General features: G+C 46.9%; 1 protein-coding gene across 8 annotated transcripts in view; it reads right to left on the bottom strand.

Annotated features, from left to right (window-relative positions):
* Arhgap17 (Rho GTPase activating protein 17) overlaps nucleotides 1–14820 on the bottom strand; it is an 81252-nt gene that overhangs the window by 65971 nt on the left and 461 nt on the right. The window contains exon 1 of one of the 8 annotated variants that reach the window (XM_023715499.1): nucleotides 14499–14648. The exons of the other annotated variants lie outside the window; for them this stretch is intronic. The gene's annotated coding sequence lies outside the window, so the exon portion shown is untranslated. Of the gene's footprint in view, nucleotides 1–14498; nucleotides 14649–14820 lie in introns of those variants that run through there. 8 annotated transcript variants of the gene reach the window in all.

Below are 14820 nucleotides of genomic sequence, written 5' to 3' on the forward strand. Positions count from 1 at the left end.
AAGTAAAAACATCAAAGTCAACTGCTAAAAAGCAAAGATCAAGACTAAAACCTAGGGGCCAGGGAGATAACTCAGTAGAATAAGCACCTGCCTGGTGAAGGAAAAAGCCTGAGTTCAATCCCCGGTTCCGCAAAAAAAAAAAAAAAAAAAAAAAAAAAAAATTAAAACCTAAGAATGGACAGATGGGGGCCTGGGCCTAGCTCAGTCCTTTAAGTGGCTGCTTCCACAAAGCTGTCAGCCTCAGGTGGCTGGAGTTCAAACCTCACAACTCTCCCGCTGGCCAAACGTGCCCTGAAGGCATGCGAGGAACAAAAAAAAAAAAAAGAATGGACAGATGGGATGGGGAGGCCTCACTATACCCTCCCAGAAGAGAGGAAAGGGAGGTAACAAAACCCAGGCCGACCACGTTTATGCTGAGCCAGGCTGTGGAGAAGCCCCCTAAGGGGAGCCAGCAAACAGCCTCACCTCGAGGCCCACTGTCGCTGGCCACAGTTGTCCTAGTGAAAGAAAGTGGAGAGGCTGCCCCAGACTCGCTGGGAAGAGCACAAAAGAGCGACAGTAGAGCGTAAGGAATCATTCTAATCACAGACACCTCTGCATGGGCTAAGGGTCAGTTTTCTGTTCCTGGTACCAGGAATTGAACTCACACTTGGCAGGCAGGGCAGACGCTGTTCTGTTGAACCATGTCCCGGGTTAAGCATCATTCTTGACATCACACCTTCAGTTTTCCGCTGTAGGCAGACTAGCCACACAGAACTAGTACACGCACTGCCTATGTTCTAGGAAAGCATCCTGACTAGCTTTACAAAGACTGCCGATTTCCAACCATCAGTCTTTTACTTCTGTGGTCTCTGAAGTGGTAGAGATAAAGGGAAGTGTGGGTTGCTGTCTACGAGGCTCTTTAGAATGTACTTGCCACACATGACACTACTGGCAATTGGGTCTAGAAAATTCTCTTCTGTGAGGGGCAGACCTGGATGCTGGAGACTGTTTAAGAACATGTGGCCTCACCAAGGAGGAGCAAGGGCCTTGCCCTCAGTGATGGAGCTGAGAACGTCTGGAGATGCTCCTCAACTGCCCAGGACAGGAGGAGTGAAACCGCCCAAGAGAAGAAGCACTCAGGAACAGTCTATGGTAGAGGAGAAGGAAAGACCTTTTGACACTAGGAGGCAAAAGGTGGCAGTCCATAAAGACCAACAGAACTCACTCAAATTAATAAGACAGAGGTTTGGAGGAAGAGGGAAAGCCTCTTCTGATGCTGTAGCAAGCTGCTGAACAGTTGTTCTTTGTTAATGCTACCCCTGATTATATAAATTTAAAAAGCCCATATCCTGCAACATGGATCACTACAGACACTCATTCAGTTTGTTGTCACAGTTCCCTCTTTAGTTCCCTGAGGCCTATTCCGAAGTGATAACAATATTGCAGCTTTTAATTTCCAAGAACTCTGTTTTGTTCTTTGGTGTTTCCTTTAGCTCAAAAAAAAAAAAAAAAATGGAGGCCTGGTGGCTCATGTCTTTAACTCCAGCACTCAGAGAGGCTGAGGCAGAAGGACAGAACTTCTAGTGCAACCCAGGCAGCTCCGTCAGACCCTGCCTCAAAAAATAACACAAGGGCTGGAGATGTAGGTGAGTTCAAAGGTCCCGGGCTCCACCCCCGACCTGGGGGGAAGTACGCAGCTGCTTCTCTATAGCTTTTCCCACCTTCCCTGCCCTGCCCATGATGGTGAATGAACAGGTGAGACTGGCCTACCCCTTCACAGGTCCACCTACTACGTACACCGGGACCTTTCTAAATGACTTGCAGCGCATTTTTTTAATTTTTAAGATTTTTTTAAAAATGTCTTTTATAACCTTTAGTGGATTTTAATGGGGGAGAAGAAATAAACACATGTTCAGTCAACCATCTCATAGTATCCGAGGCATCTTACTCCAGAACTGTTTTACCATCACTAATTTCAGGAACCCACCAGTAAAGACAACTTTACTTCAATCTTTTTTTTTTGCAGAACCGGGGATTGAACTCAGGCCCTTGCACCTGCCAGGCAAGCACTTATTCTACTGAGCTACCTCCCCAGCCCTACTTCAATCTTGTACTTCCAACATGTTATCACCATAGATCTATTCCTAAGGATTTATCACAGATCAAATTATAAAATCAACAATGACAGGAGAAGAAGTAGAGGCAAAACTAGCATTTTGGGGCCAGGGAGACGGCTCAGTAGAATAAGCGCTTCCCTGGCAAGCGCAAGGGCCTGAGTTCAATCCCGGTTCCTCAAAAAAAAAAAAAAAAAAACAACTAGCATTTCACTGTGTGCTCCTCAGTATTGTCTGAATACGATACTAGCAGTTCCTTATAATCACAAGAACTGTTTCTTGTCTTTTCTTTCCTGGTGCAGAGGATGGCAGCAGGGGCCTCAAGCTAAGCACAGAGGCCACCACCGAGCTCCCTGCTGCTCCCAGGCCCAGAACTCTCATGAGGCAGACAGGCACGTCTCTGGCATTAGCCTCCAGAAGAAGCTCAAGGCGCCCCTAAATGTGCTCACAGTTCCTAACAATTACATCTACAAGCCCTCCGACACGCGAATGGAAGGAAACATGCTCACGCACAATGGAGCGCTGCCGCCCAGGAGCCGCGCAATTAAGAGCAGACTGCTTAAGATCTTTGTATCCCGCTTTCTTAGAAAAAAGACGCACAGTAAGAATAGCTAATTTACAGAATAGAAACAATTAAAAAAGATTAGTATAGGCAAATGTTAATTTCCAGGAAGTTCCAAAATGCTCGTGTTGCTGTCGTGACAGACTGTGCAGACAGATATGCTTGGTCTGGGACCCTCCGTGCCTGCGTTCTCTGTTAACTGGGGTGATGTCACAGAGTCTGCTGGGAATTAAATGAGTCTGCGCAGGCGCAGTCCTTGGAACAGCGCCTGACACCAAGCAAACACCCAATGATGTTAGCGTTGTGATCACCATGGTTTTTTATATGAAAGCTGTGAGAGGAATCCAAACGAGAATGTGAGGAGACCTGAGAAAGCAATACCCAGGTGAGAAGGAAGGGCTTGTGCCAAAGAAGACAGAGAGCTACCGTGGTCCACAGGTGGCTCCAGCGGCCCTTCCTAAGCGGGAAGCAGGAAACTGTGGTGACCACCAAGCATCCAGTGAGAGCCCCTCACTCACCACTGCGACCTTTCACCCTAAGATCACCAAAAACACAGGTTTTTTCCCCCTAAAAATTAAGGTGCCAGAGTTTTTCTAGAAAAAGTCACTTAAAATTTCAATTAGGGGTAGCCAGCAAGATAACTCGGCAGACTAAAGTGCTTGCTTAGCAAAGTGCAGGGACTGCGGTTTGATCCCCAGCACCATCTGGGTGTCCTGACACGCGCCTGTAATCCCAGACTGAGGAGGCTGGAAACAGGAGGATCACTATGAGTCTGAGCTGAACAATGAGACCCTGTAAACCAAATACATTTAAAAAAAAAAAATTCAATTAGTTTGGGAACTCATTCATTAAAATAGTATTTATTGGGTGCCTGCTCTGGATAGGACTTAAAGACACAAAAATAAAAGGAACAAGTGCTAGAGACCAAACTGCAGGGCAAAACCAAGCCACAAAGCGATGGCAGAGCTCACGTCACTCGGACTGGATCGCACAGCACCTGAGGACACAGAGGCAGTGGAGCGAGGAAGCTAGGAGCAGGCACCGACCCTGGGAAGTGGCCCCGGCTGCAGGGATCCGGGCACCCGGATGCTACTAAACTGCACCATTACACCACCGAAATGGAGAGGAGGACACCCAAGGAGCATGGGTGTGATGGGCTAGGGAGGAGCAGCTTGGAGAAAAGCGAAGTCTGGCAAAGACACTCGGTGACACGGGAAGGGAGCCTAGCCAAGGGCTGGACAGCAGCACTGAGGCAGAGGCTCTGGCGTCCCAGCCACGCTGGATGGCTTCCTGGACCACACCCTGCTGCTCAGGTGGAGGAGGACAGCTGAAAGGTCAGACTGTTAGTCTACAGAGCAGGTGAAATAAAGGGCCAGCTGCCCGGAATTTAGGGGGACGCATGCAGGAACTGGCATGACTGATGGTCAGAGAGAAGGAGAGCAGGAAAGTGCAGGAATAGCCTGAGCAAGAGGACCTGAGGGAGGCCTGCCCTAACCCCGAAGTGCAGAAGGGGCCGCCTGAGCAAGAGGACCTGAGGGAGGCGCTCTCACAGCGCAGTGGCAAGCTCCCCTCTGGAAAGAATGCCCCTCTCACCCCTGTGCTGGCGGGTGTGAGGAAGCCTCTCTCCACCCCTCACTGAGAGAAAACTGCAGTCCTAGAGTCATGTTCCCAGATGACTTATACTTTTGAAAACGCCTTCATATGCTTACCAGTCATCTATATTTCATCTGTGGACATTATGTTGATGATACTGGCTCATTAAATTGTGTTCTTCAAACTGAGATCTTGACACACTAGGACAGTAATCCTATAGGGTTGCTGCCTGGTTTTTCCTGCTGGCTGTCCAACATAACTTAATTATAACATTTAGGGGCCGGGGAGATGGCTCAGTAGAATAAGCGCTTGCCTGGCAAGTGCAAGGGCCTGAGTTCTTATATATGTTTCTTATATCCGTTCTATAGTTTTGTTCCCCTGGTTCTGCCAAAAAAAAAATTATATATATACATATATATATATGTGTGATATATATATATATATATATATATATATATATATATCACATATATATATGATATTTACAACAGAGGTTTTGTTTTTTTCAAGGGTGGGGGTGGAACCTAGGACTTCACTCAAGCTGACCAGTCTGTACCACTGAGCTACATGACAGCCCCAAGTTTTATTACCATGTGCTTAAATCTACAGAAAACCTTGTATCATTCTATCTCTGTGTTTTTATGCCAAACCATCAAGTACTTTGCAAAGAAGCCAGATTTCTTATATACGTTCTACATCTGTTTTTTACAGAGACTTTTCTCCTAGTGCTAGGAACCGAACCCACAGCCTTACGATGTCAGGCAAACAACCGTCCGTCCACTGAGCTACAGCTTCAGCTCCTCGTGAAGCTCTTCAGCTGCCTGAAATTCACGCATATGTACGGTGAAGCTGAACCTATTTTCCCCAGTACCAACCTGCTGTCTTGCAGTCCTTCCTTGCCATCTTAGGGTGTCCCCTTATCACAGGCCAACTCCTCCCATACCAGAGCTCATGCCCCCATGATGTCAGGAGCCCTGGTCCACAAGTAGAACACAGGAGAGAGGCTGGTGGGGCCTAGGTCAGCTCAAGAGCTAGTGCTCGGCATGGATGGGATGTGGGATCTCAACCCCTCAGAGCCGTGGTCAGTACCTGCCACCACACCTCACCACCCCAGAAGACCCTCACCTAAAACTTTAAAAAAGCACAACTGACTTAACTGCCAAGAGAGCTAGTTCTAAAGAGAAAATAACTTGAGGCTGATGATACCTCACCAGAGTGAACTGCTCCTGACTGGGGGTGGTGCCCTTACTAAGCATATGTTCTGGAAACCAACAGAGCGGGCTGTGCAGTGCACATCTGAGCTGGTGCTTGCTTCCGTAGAAAGCTCCCAACATGGGAGCCACAGCCAAGCCTCTCTCTGATACCTAGCAGACTGCTTCAGCTGCCAGTAGCCAGCTGGGTTTTCTTTCTTCCTGGGGTGCCCATCCATGGACTTCAGGATGGCTCCAAACCCCATGGAATTAGGTACCAATCTGGGTGCGTGGATGATTGCTGTTCTCTGGCCAGTGGCAGGAATCTCTACACAAAACCTACAGACAGTCTGTATTCCTAAGACTGCCCTAGATTCAGAGCCTACAATTAAGTGCACTTCCTTGTTCTGTAACTCCTCGTTCTGGTTCTGGGGGTGCTGGGGATCAAACCCAGGGGCATGCATTCCCCCAAGTCCTACTTATCATTTGAGACAGGGTCTAGGTCGCCGAGTGAGCCTCGAACTTGTCATCCTCCTGTGTCAGCCACAGGCGTGCAGGTCTGTTCCTGCTAACCAGGTCTTCGGATGCGATATGAACATGCTACCGCTTCTGTCTCAGTTAAACTCCTTTCCCTATTTCTCAACTCCTTCATTCATTTCTTCCTAAGCCTAAGCATACTGTAATTGCTTTCTCCATATAAGCCTTCTATAAATTCTGAAGCCTGCATTTAAAATCAGCACCAACCTCATGACTAAGGCACACACAGAGGCTCACGTATCAGACACACTGTGAGGCGCACAGCACAGAACTGGGGAGAGACGCTTGTAAGCTTACTGTAGAAACTACCCTATTATGGCACTTGTATTGAGCCATTCCTTCTCCTGTTTCCAGGCCGGGGAGATGGCTCAGTGGAAGAAGCGCTTCCTTGGTAAGCGTAAGAGCCTGAGTTCAATTCCGGGTTCCGCCAAAAGAAAAATCCTGTTTCCAAAAGACTGAACCGGGGTGGATTCATATACCCTTTACACAATATTACTAGTGACACAACACATTGCTTTAGAGTCTAACTAACAAATAATGCACGAAAAAGAATCATTAAAAGAAATACCAGCCCATCACAGCGCTGGGTGATTGTACTTAGAAAGCTAAGGTGGGATGACCACTTATACTGAGCAGGTAGAGGCCAGCTTGAGCAACAGAATGAGACCCTGTCTTTAAAAAACAGGCAGGAGGAACCTGGGAGATGGCTCAAGAGTGTAAGTGCCTGCTTGGCAAGTGCAAGGTCTCCAGGTCGATCCCCAGTACCAAAAAAAAAAAAAAAAAAAAAAAAAAAAGGTAAAGGAGCAAAGCATGATGGTTTGTGCCTGCAATCTTGGCCCTCTAGAAGGCTGAGGCAGAAGGATCACAAATTCAAGCCTAGCCTGGGTAACTAACACAACCCTGTCTCAAAAAATAAAAAGAATTGGAGATGTAGCTCAAGACAAAGACCCTAAGTACATTCCCTGGTACATCAGGGGGAAAAAAGAAAAGAACAGAAACGTAAAGCAGATATTATCTACATAGATGAGCCAGTGAGATAACAAAATGAAGAGTTCTAATTAACAAAAGAAATTAAAACATAGAGAACATTAATATTACACACATTAATGGATTAGGACTAAAAGACCCTTTACTCAACATTAACAATACTGAGGAAACACCTAAGTCTGGGTACGCACGGAAAAGCACCGTGCTTCTGCTGTGTGAGCAATCAGTGGTGCCCTCTCCCTGAGAAGATCTCACGGTGTCTATGAATTCTCCCTGAGGCTTAGTTCACTGATTTAGCAGGCCGGAAATGCACACGTTGCGTTTATCTTTGTATCCACAGCACCTAGCCCTGCTCAGGTACCCAACAGTTGATGACATTCAAACCAATCAAATGCTTTCTAGGTTTCAATCAAAATTCTTCTAGGAACATGAAAAGCCGCAATAACAGGCCAGGGAGATAGCTCAGTGGTCTAAGCACCTGCCTGGCAAGCACAAGATTCTGAGTTCAATCCCCAGTACCCCATGTGGGGCCAGCCCCAAAGCCCTGGGCATGTTGTGCTGGCCTGAAACCAGGTGTGGTGACACACACCTGCAAACCCAGTGCTGGGGAGGCTGAGACAGGAGGATCACTCTGAGTTCAAGCTGCGCAGCAAGACCCTGTACCAAATAAATAAGTAAATAGGGGCTGGTGAGATGGTTCAGTGGTCTAAAGCACCTACTTGCAACAAGCTTGGCAAAGCACAGGGACCGCGGTTCCATCCCCCAGCACCACATGCCAGCCAGCCGCGCCCCCTGGTGGGCTGAGCTGGCCACACACACACACACACACACACACACACTAAAAAAAATAAAATGTTAAAATAAATAAATAATTTTTAAAAAAATAAGTAAATAAAAATACTTTTTAAAAAAGGAAAAAATAGGAGATGGGGAGATGGCTCCGTAAAATAAGCGCTTCCCTGGTAAGCGCAAGGGCCTGAGTTCAATCCCTAGTTCTGCAATAAATAAATAAATAAATAAATAAATAAAATAAAATAGAAAACAAGAGAATGGTGATTCTAAAGCTTTTGAAAGCCTTACAGAACCAAATTATACCTTCTAGTGGAGTGAAATGCGCCCAGGGACTGAATTTAACTGAACATTTTATTTATTTATTTATTTATTACTTTTGGTGGTGCCAGGGATTGAACTCAGGACCTTGCACTTGCCAGGCAAGCACTTACTCCACTGAGCTCTCTCCCCAGCCCTAGGGACTGAATTTAAATACCACAGCCACTCTGGGCTTAAGAACAAATGCGGCTAAGAACAAGAAAAGAGGCACCCTCTTTTCAACTGATGTGAAAATTAAAGAGCTGGACAAAGCTGTTCACCACTAAGAATCCAATAATGGTTGTCTCTTAGGTTCACTAACAAAAAATACCAAAATAAAAGATAAAATGTTCGAAGTGCTGTTTCCCAGACAGCATCCGTGCCCTGCTGAGATTCTCTATCCCCTGACTGTTGTTACCACAGCCCTAGTGCTGCTTGGAGAAGCCCTCCACAAACCCTGCTCAACAAAGGCCCCCAGAGCTGCACCACCGCTCCCGGGATCCAAGCGCTCCTGCCATCTGGCGAGGCAGAGAAACCGCTGTGTCTTCCCTAAGGCACCGCCTGGCTTGGGCTCCAGCAGCCATGGGCACCTGCAAGGATCTGACCACCACGTGAAGCACACTGACAGGCGACTGGCAGGTAGCTTGAAGGACAGCCATGCATTTCTGAAGACTTACCTACATAAGTATTTGTCCTCATCCGAAGGCCTATTTAGGCTAACTATTATGAGCTAAGCTCACTCATTAAGCAGCACATATTTGATTGAATCGTGTAGAACTCTGTAAAAGAAAGGCTAATGAAACATTAAAGGAGAGATCAAATGAACTAGAAGAGAGACAAAAAGGCATCTCTGATAAGGACAGCTGCTAAAAAGAAAAACAGGGAAGAGAAAGGAAGAAGGGAAGAAAAAGGGAGATAACCAAAAGGCAGCTGCCAATGCAAGTAATCAATAAAGCGCCATCAGCCAGGCATGGTGGTCACTCCTAAAACCCCAGCCCTCTGGAGCCTGAGGCAGGGAGATGGAAAGCGAGCCCGGCTCTGGCAACCAGCAAGAGCTCAGGAAGGGTGGGGGTGCCCCACGCAAGGCCGCGGATTCAAAACAACTGCTTTAAGAGCCTACTATATTTTTAAAGTTGGACTTTCTTTCCCTTTGTAAGATAAATAATTTTTAAAGTATCATATTTATAAATGAAAATACTTCCACTGGTTAGAAAGTAAGGTAGTTCTAAAATAAAGTGCCTATCAATTTTTTATTACTAAGTATGCTATATACAGAAGTATAGCATGCATGGAAGGAATAATAAATGGTTAAACAAGCGAGCTGTCCCCATCTGCACAAGCAGTTAACCAGCACAGCAAGTGTTAGTCCATAAGCTAGAGCTCAAAGCGGACAGCCCAAGGCCAGATGAAACTTACAGATAGGGTTTCTGCGGCCTACAGAGGGGGATTTGTTTTGCTTTTCATTGTCAACACTGACATCTCAAGACCCTTTGCATGAAAATCCGCATTCTGGAACACCACTAAAAATGGGACATAGCTGAACCACACCCATGTCACCAAGGCAATGAGTAGCCAGAACTGAAGAGCAACTCCCCCTTCACATAAACTGTACCATCAACAACTCACCACGGTCCCCTCTGTCTTTCAGCCACCACCCCCTCAACTGACTTTTCGATCTACCCAGGTACTTAATAGAACTGTGGCTTCTAACTTTTGGGGCATAAGACACAATTAAAGTGAACAAAAAACTCATAGGTACTCTAGTAGGTATCTTACTAAAAGCACAACAGGTCCACACTCCCCATCTAGCATTCTAAAATCCAAAAACCTCTGAAAGCACACAAGTTTTTTGTACCTCATGTGGTAACAAACCTTGACCTGGACTGATACGAAATTGTGTATATTCTTTACGCATCCATCTGATGTAAGTACACTCATACATTTTGGTATAAAGTAATAGTACTCTGGGGTACGAGATGCTACTTCAGACTTTGCTGGACATATTACATATTTCTTTCCAAAAACCTAAAAAATTCTGAAACTCACCTGAAAAACCTCAAAGATTCCAGAAGCAAGATTATGGGTCTACTGTGTTTTTTAATACATTTAAGGAAGAAAGTAGACACAAAGCAGATAAGACTCTTAAGACTACGTTTAAATGGGCTTTACTTGATTAATTGCTACGGCATCTACCTTCACTTGAGAAACAGAAATGGAACGACACAGCAAACATCCTGGGGTCTGACCACAGTGCACACACTGGGCCGAGACCCTCTCCTTTCATGGTACACCAAGCCCCCCTCACATACCCCGAGAACCTCTGCCGGGAGGAAATTCCGCAACAGCACAGCACCCTGCCTGCACAAATGAAGATACTGCTGTAGCAAGCTGTACATGCTTTTACTATTCATTTTCAACCCCAAAGAACAGATTCTCGCTCCCCTGGAAAAACCCTTATCTGATATTCTGTGCTTTCACAACATACAAATCACACAAGTCATGGAAGATCAGACTGAGAAGGCGCTACCGACACGTAAGACTTTTCCACCCCTGCAACGTGCCAACACTGAATGGAATCCAGTTGGGTTGCAGCTAAGGACAGCTATCTGGCCCTTCTCAGAAAGGCTAGTCAGAGTGCACCCAGGGAAAAGGCAGAGTGAGCACGAAGGTGTGGAGTGGCTAAGAGACACAACGTGTTAATACTGGCAATTAGCCTACATCCTGGACAGTCAGATACAGGGCGGACTGCTTCAGGGAAGAGACTGCTCTGAGATCAGCCGACATATGGGTGGACTCGGGGAAGACTCGAGCTTCAAGTTATGAGTAGGACTATCTTGTGAGCTGGTGAGTTCTCTGTTGTGGACAGTCATTAGATCTTAGAGAGCAGGCAAGCCAAGGGGGTGAAGGAAGTCAAATTGTCTGTCTGTCTGTCTTAGACCAGTAGTGGTAAACCTATGGCACACATGTCACAGCAAACAATGTAACGTTGAAAACTCCCCAAAGTCCACCATCACTACGCAAGGTCCTGGAACTGTTACCTTCCAGGTTCTTTTAGGTAAGTGGTTGACAATCAGTGACCATGTCAGGCGTCCAAGTATTTTGACTACCATGGTGGTGGTTTAAGTTGAATTAAAAGTCATGGAATGTTCGTTGAAATCCACATTTCAACTATTCTTGAAAACTCCAGAGGTCAGACCACACTGAGTGGCCTTCGGGGGCCTCAGCAGCCTTCACCTGGCCCAAGTGTTCATTTATGTTAGCAGCCTGGCCCTCTAGGTATTTGGCTGTACAATCATGGCTTATCTGAAAGCAATTATCTGGTCCTAGAAGAAACTCTGATCACGGCAGAAATACACAGCCGGGGTGACTCTCCTTCCCAGAGTCAGGAACCATGCCCGTACAGTTATGTCCCTCAAACTCCTCTTCTCTTTGACACTTCAAGCCCTTTTCCTAGCATACACCTTCCTCCAATCAGAGGAAAACCTCCTCCAAAGAATTACTTGTGCTCACTGGATTATTTGCACCAAAGGGCTTTCAAAAATCAGAACATCTCTTTCTTCACTAGACGACTGTGAAAAAAAGCACGCCAGCCTGTCTCTGGGTTGCCCGATCAGCACCATCCTCCTTTCTGCTGGAATCAGCACCAGTTTAACCTGGGGAGCTGCACTCTCCGCATGGGCTGGGTGGAGCCGACATGTCTCTGCTTCCTGGGGAAGGCATGTGACCCAGAAAGATTGTCCCATCCTGGGACTTTGGCCACAGTCACGAAGTATTCTTTCCTTCTCTGGGACTAATATAGAGAATGGGGGCAGGGGTACAACATGAACACAGCCCAACAGGACACACAGCCCTGCCTAAAGAGTAGAACCCCTGGATTCAGCCAGACATAAAACCATACTTATCCTCAACCCTTCTATCCACATAATGAGTTCACGAATTCCTCTTTGCTAATACACCTTTGAACTATGTTTTCTTATGACCAAAAGAGACCTAATCTTCATGAGTTTCTGATACAGGGTCTTGCTATAGTGAATTTAGTCTGGCTGTGAACTATGTAACCTAGGTTGGCCATGAATTTACAGTAATCATCCTGCCTCAGCCTCCCAAATGCTGGGATTACAGGGTGAGCTATCACACTCTGCTGAGACCTCATCATTAAAGAAAAATCTGAAAGAAGTGCATAACAGTGAGAGAAAAATCTAAAGGCTCTGCTCACATTTTCTCCTGGGAGCAACTTGTATCCCTTACCTCCCTCCATCCAGTAACAGCCACCGCAGGTTCTCTTCTATGCTCCAGCCATCATCCTAAAGCATTTTTATCTCATGTGTGCAGTTATTATTATTATTATTATTATTTATTTTTTTTTTTTGCTTGCCTATCTCCCCTCCATATCCACTGCACACCTTCAGGGCAGAAACTATGTCCCATTCATCTTCGATTCTCACATACCTTGCACAGTGGTGCGCAGGATGGGCTCAACAAGCGCCACATCCAGTGCAATGTGTGGCTCAACAACCAGGTGGCCAAAGGGCCTCCTGCCTTCCCTAGGGCCTCTCACATTACGAGACTGCCTCAGAAGCCTGTCCCACTGTCTCAGAGACTCATCCACCCACTGCAAACACACTGCACTGGAGGGCTGGATCTTCCTGGGGTTACTAACCTCCCACCTGGGGGCCCCATGGAACCCCAGTTAACTCCCAGTCTTTGCAGGCACACCTCCTGCAAAGAGCCCTGTATTCCACAGACTGACAAGCGGGATCCAGAGGGTGTGCCACTCACGCACATAGCCCTCTCTGGACAGACCACGGGACTCAAGCTTTCATCTTGAGCCAAATGCACCCTCAAGTCGGCATCTGGGGCCCACCAGCCTTCTGCTTCCACCAAGTATGGATTCGAGCTTGCCTTTGTTTTTCCTTTCCAGTCCTTTATGGTTACTTAAGTAGGAAAAAAACCACAATAATATCTAGGAAGTCAACAAGAAAGCCACAGGTTCCCCAATAGAAACAGATGTGCTGACTTTGGGTGCAGAACTGCCACACCCTCAATAGCTCTGTAGTACTTGCAGCTTCCACGGGCAGCCAGCAATAAAGACTCTCAAACGGAGTCAAAGGTCAGGCCCAGAATTACAGTTCCAGTATGAATCACCACTAATCCTGTCCACATTTTCCCATGCTTGGGCCCAACCACCCGACAGTGTAGTAAGAACTACAAGCCAGGAATGAGCGATGTTGGCTGATCATCTGCCAGTGATGGGAACCACAGCCGGCCCTGAGAATCAAGGACTCCAGGCAAGGAAACAGACAATCTGATGATACAAGAGCAAGCGATGGGCTGGGGAGATAGCTCGGTCGGCTAAGAGCCTGCCTGGCAAGCACAAGGAACCGGATTCAATCCCCAGAACTCCAGGCACACCATGCTGGCTCTGAAACTGGGTGTGGTGGCACACATCTGTAATCCTGGAGCTAGGGAGGCCAAGACAGGAGAATTACAAGTCTGAACTGCGTAGAGTGCCGCTGTGTCCCATAAATAAAATAAAAGTGGTATGTGAAATTATGGCAATGTCCAGAAGGGACATCGATGCTATGCTGGGACATCAGGGGAATTCCAGGGGCAGAACCAGGAGACCTGAAGAACGGCTAGGGGTGCCTAGCAGGACGGCGTGATGAAAGAAATGTCCGAGGGTTTCAGGGTAAGGATGTGTGTGGCCTCCTCTAGAAGCTGAGGGCAGGAAAGTCTGGCTGCAATTTAACAGGGGAAAGGGACGCTCAGAGGAGGCAGGAAGGCAACCATCCTAAAGGACTCTGAAGACAGAAAACTCAAGAGCTTTGCATAAGAAGAACAAACACGCCTGCCTGACACACCGCAAAATCAGATCAAAACAACAATCTCATCTAGCTTGGCACCCGCTGGACCCTGATCCTGCAGTGCATCTTGCTGAGAACTCTACAAGGGGTACAAAAACGGAGAGAAATGATAATTGGCTTATAATACTTCGTGCTTAAAACACTATCCCCCATTACCAATCATTCCTACTTTTCCTCCAAACTTTAAACTGCCCTTAAACAACAGAAAATAATCCATATCTGAGCTTCAGAGGCTGAGGCTGAAACTGGAAATAGGAGAAATGAACACCAAGATAAGACGCTGGGGATTTTTAAAAATTATACAACAGAACTAAGCAAGAAGCCTAGAGAAACGAAACACAGGCAAATTTAGAAAACTCAAGAGGAAGTAAAAGTATTTTCACACACACAGTTTTTCACGTGCTTTGGCCAAACCAAGCTCCCCTTAACTGCTGGAAGAGAAAAAAAAAAATGAAAAAGCAAGTGCTGTGAAAAGTTCACATCTCTTTTCAGAATAAGTAGCAAATTGGTCCAGCACAGCTATGTGCCCTGTAAGACCTTGAAATATTTGCTTTCAGATAACGCAGCACAAGAGCATTACCTACAGAAGCTCCGAAAACCACAAACCACTCCTGTTTCACTCTACTCCTCATCTCCTCTGTGCTTCCACTTAAAGAAAACCCACGTCTCCCGTCGGGCGTCAGAGCCACACCAGGGACACGGAGAAGTACTTGTCTTCCCTTCCAAGGTGGAAACGGCTCCAGCAGCCGCGCCGTCCGACTCCGGCTTTCTAGACGCCAGGAACCTGCAGCAGCAGTCCGGTTCCCGCCGGCCCGCCGCCCGCGGGCGTGCTCAGCTCCGCCGCTCCGCGCGCGGCCTCGGGGGCTCCCTCGGCGGTCCGCGAAGGGCTGGACGCCGCCCCC

Source organism: Octodon degus, unplaced genomic scaffold (assembly GCF_000260255.1).
Source record: "Octodon degus isolate 3935 unplaced genomic scaffold, OctDeg1.0 scaffold00001, whole genome shotgun sequence".
NCBI classification, from domain to species: Eukaryota; Metazoa; Chordata; class Mammalia; order Rodentia; family Octodontidae; genus Octodon; species Octodon degus.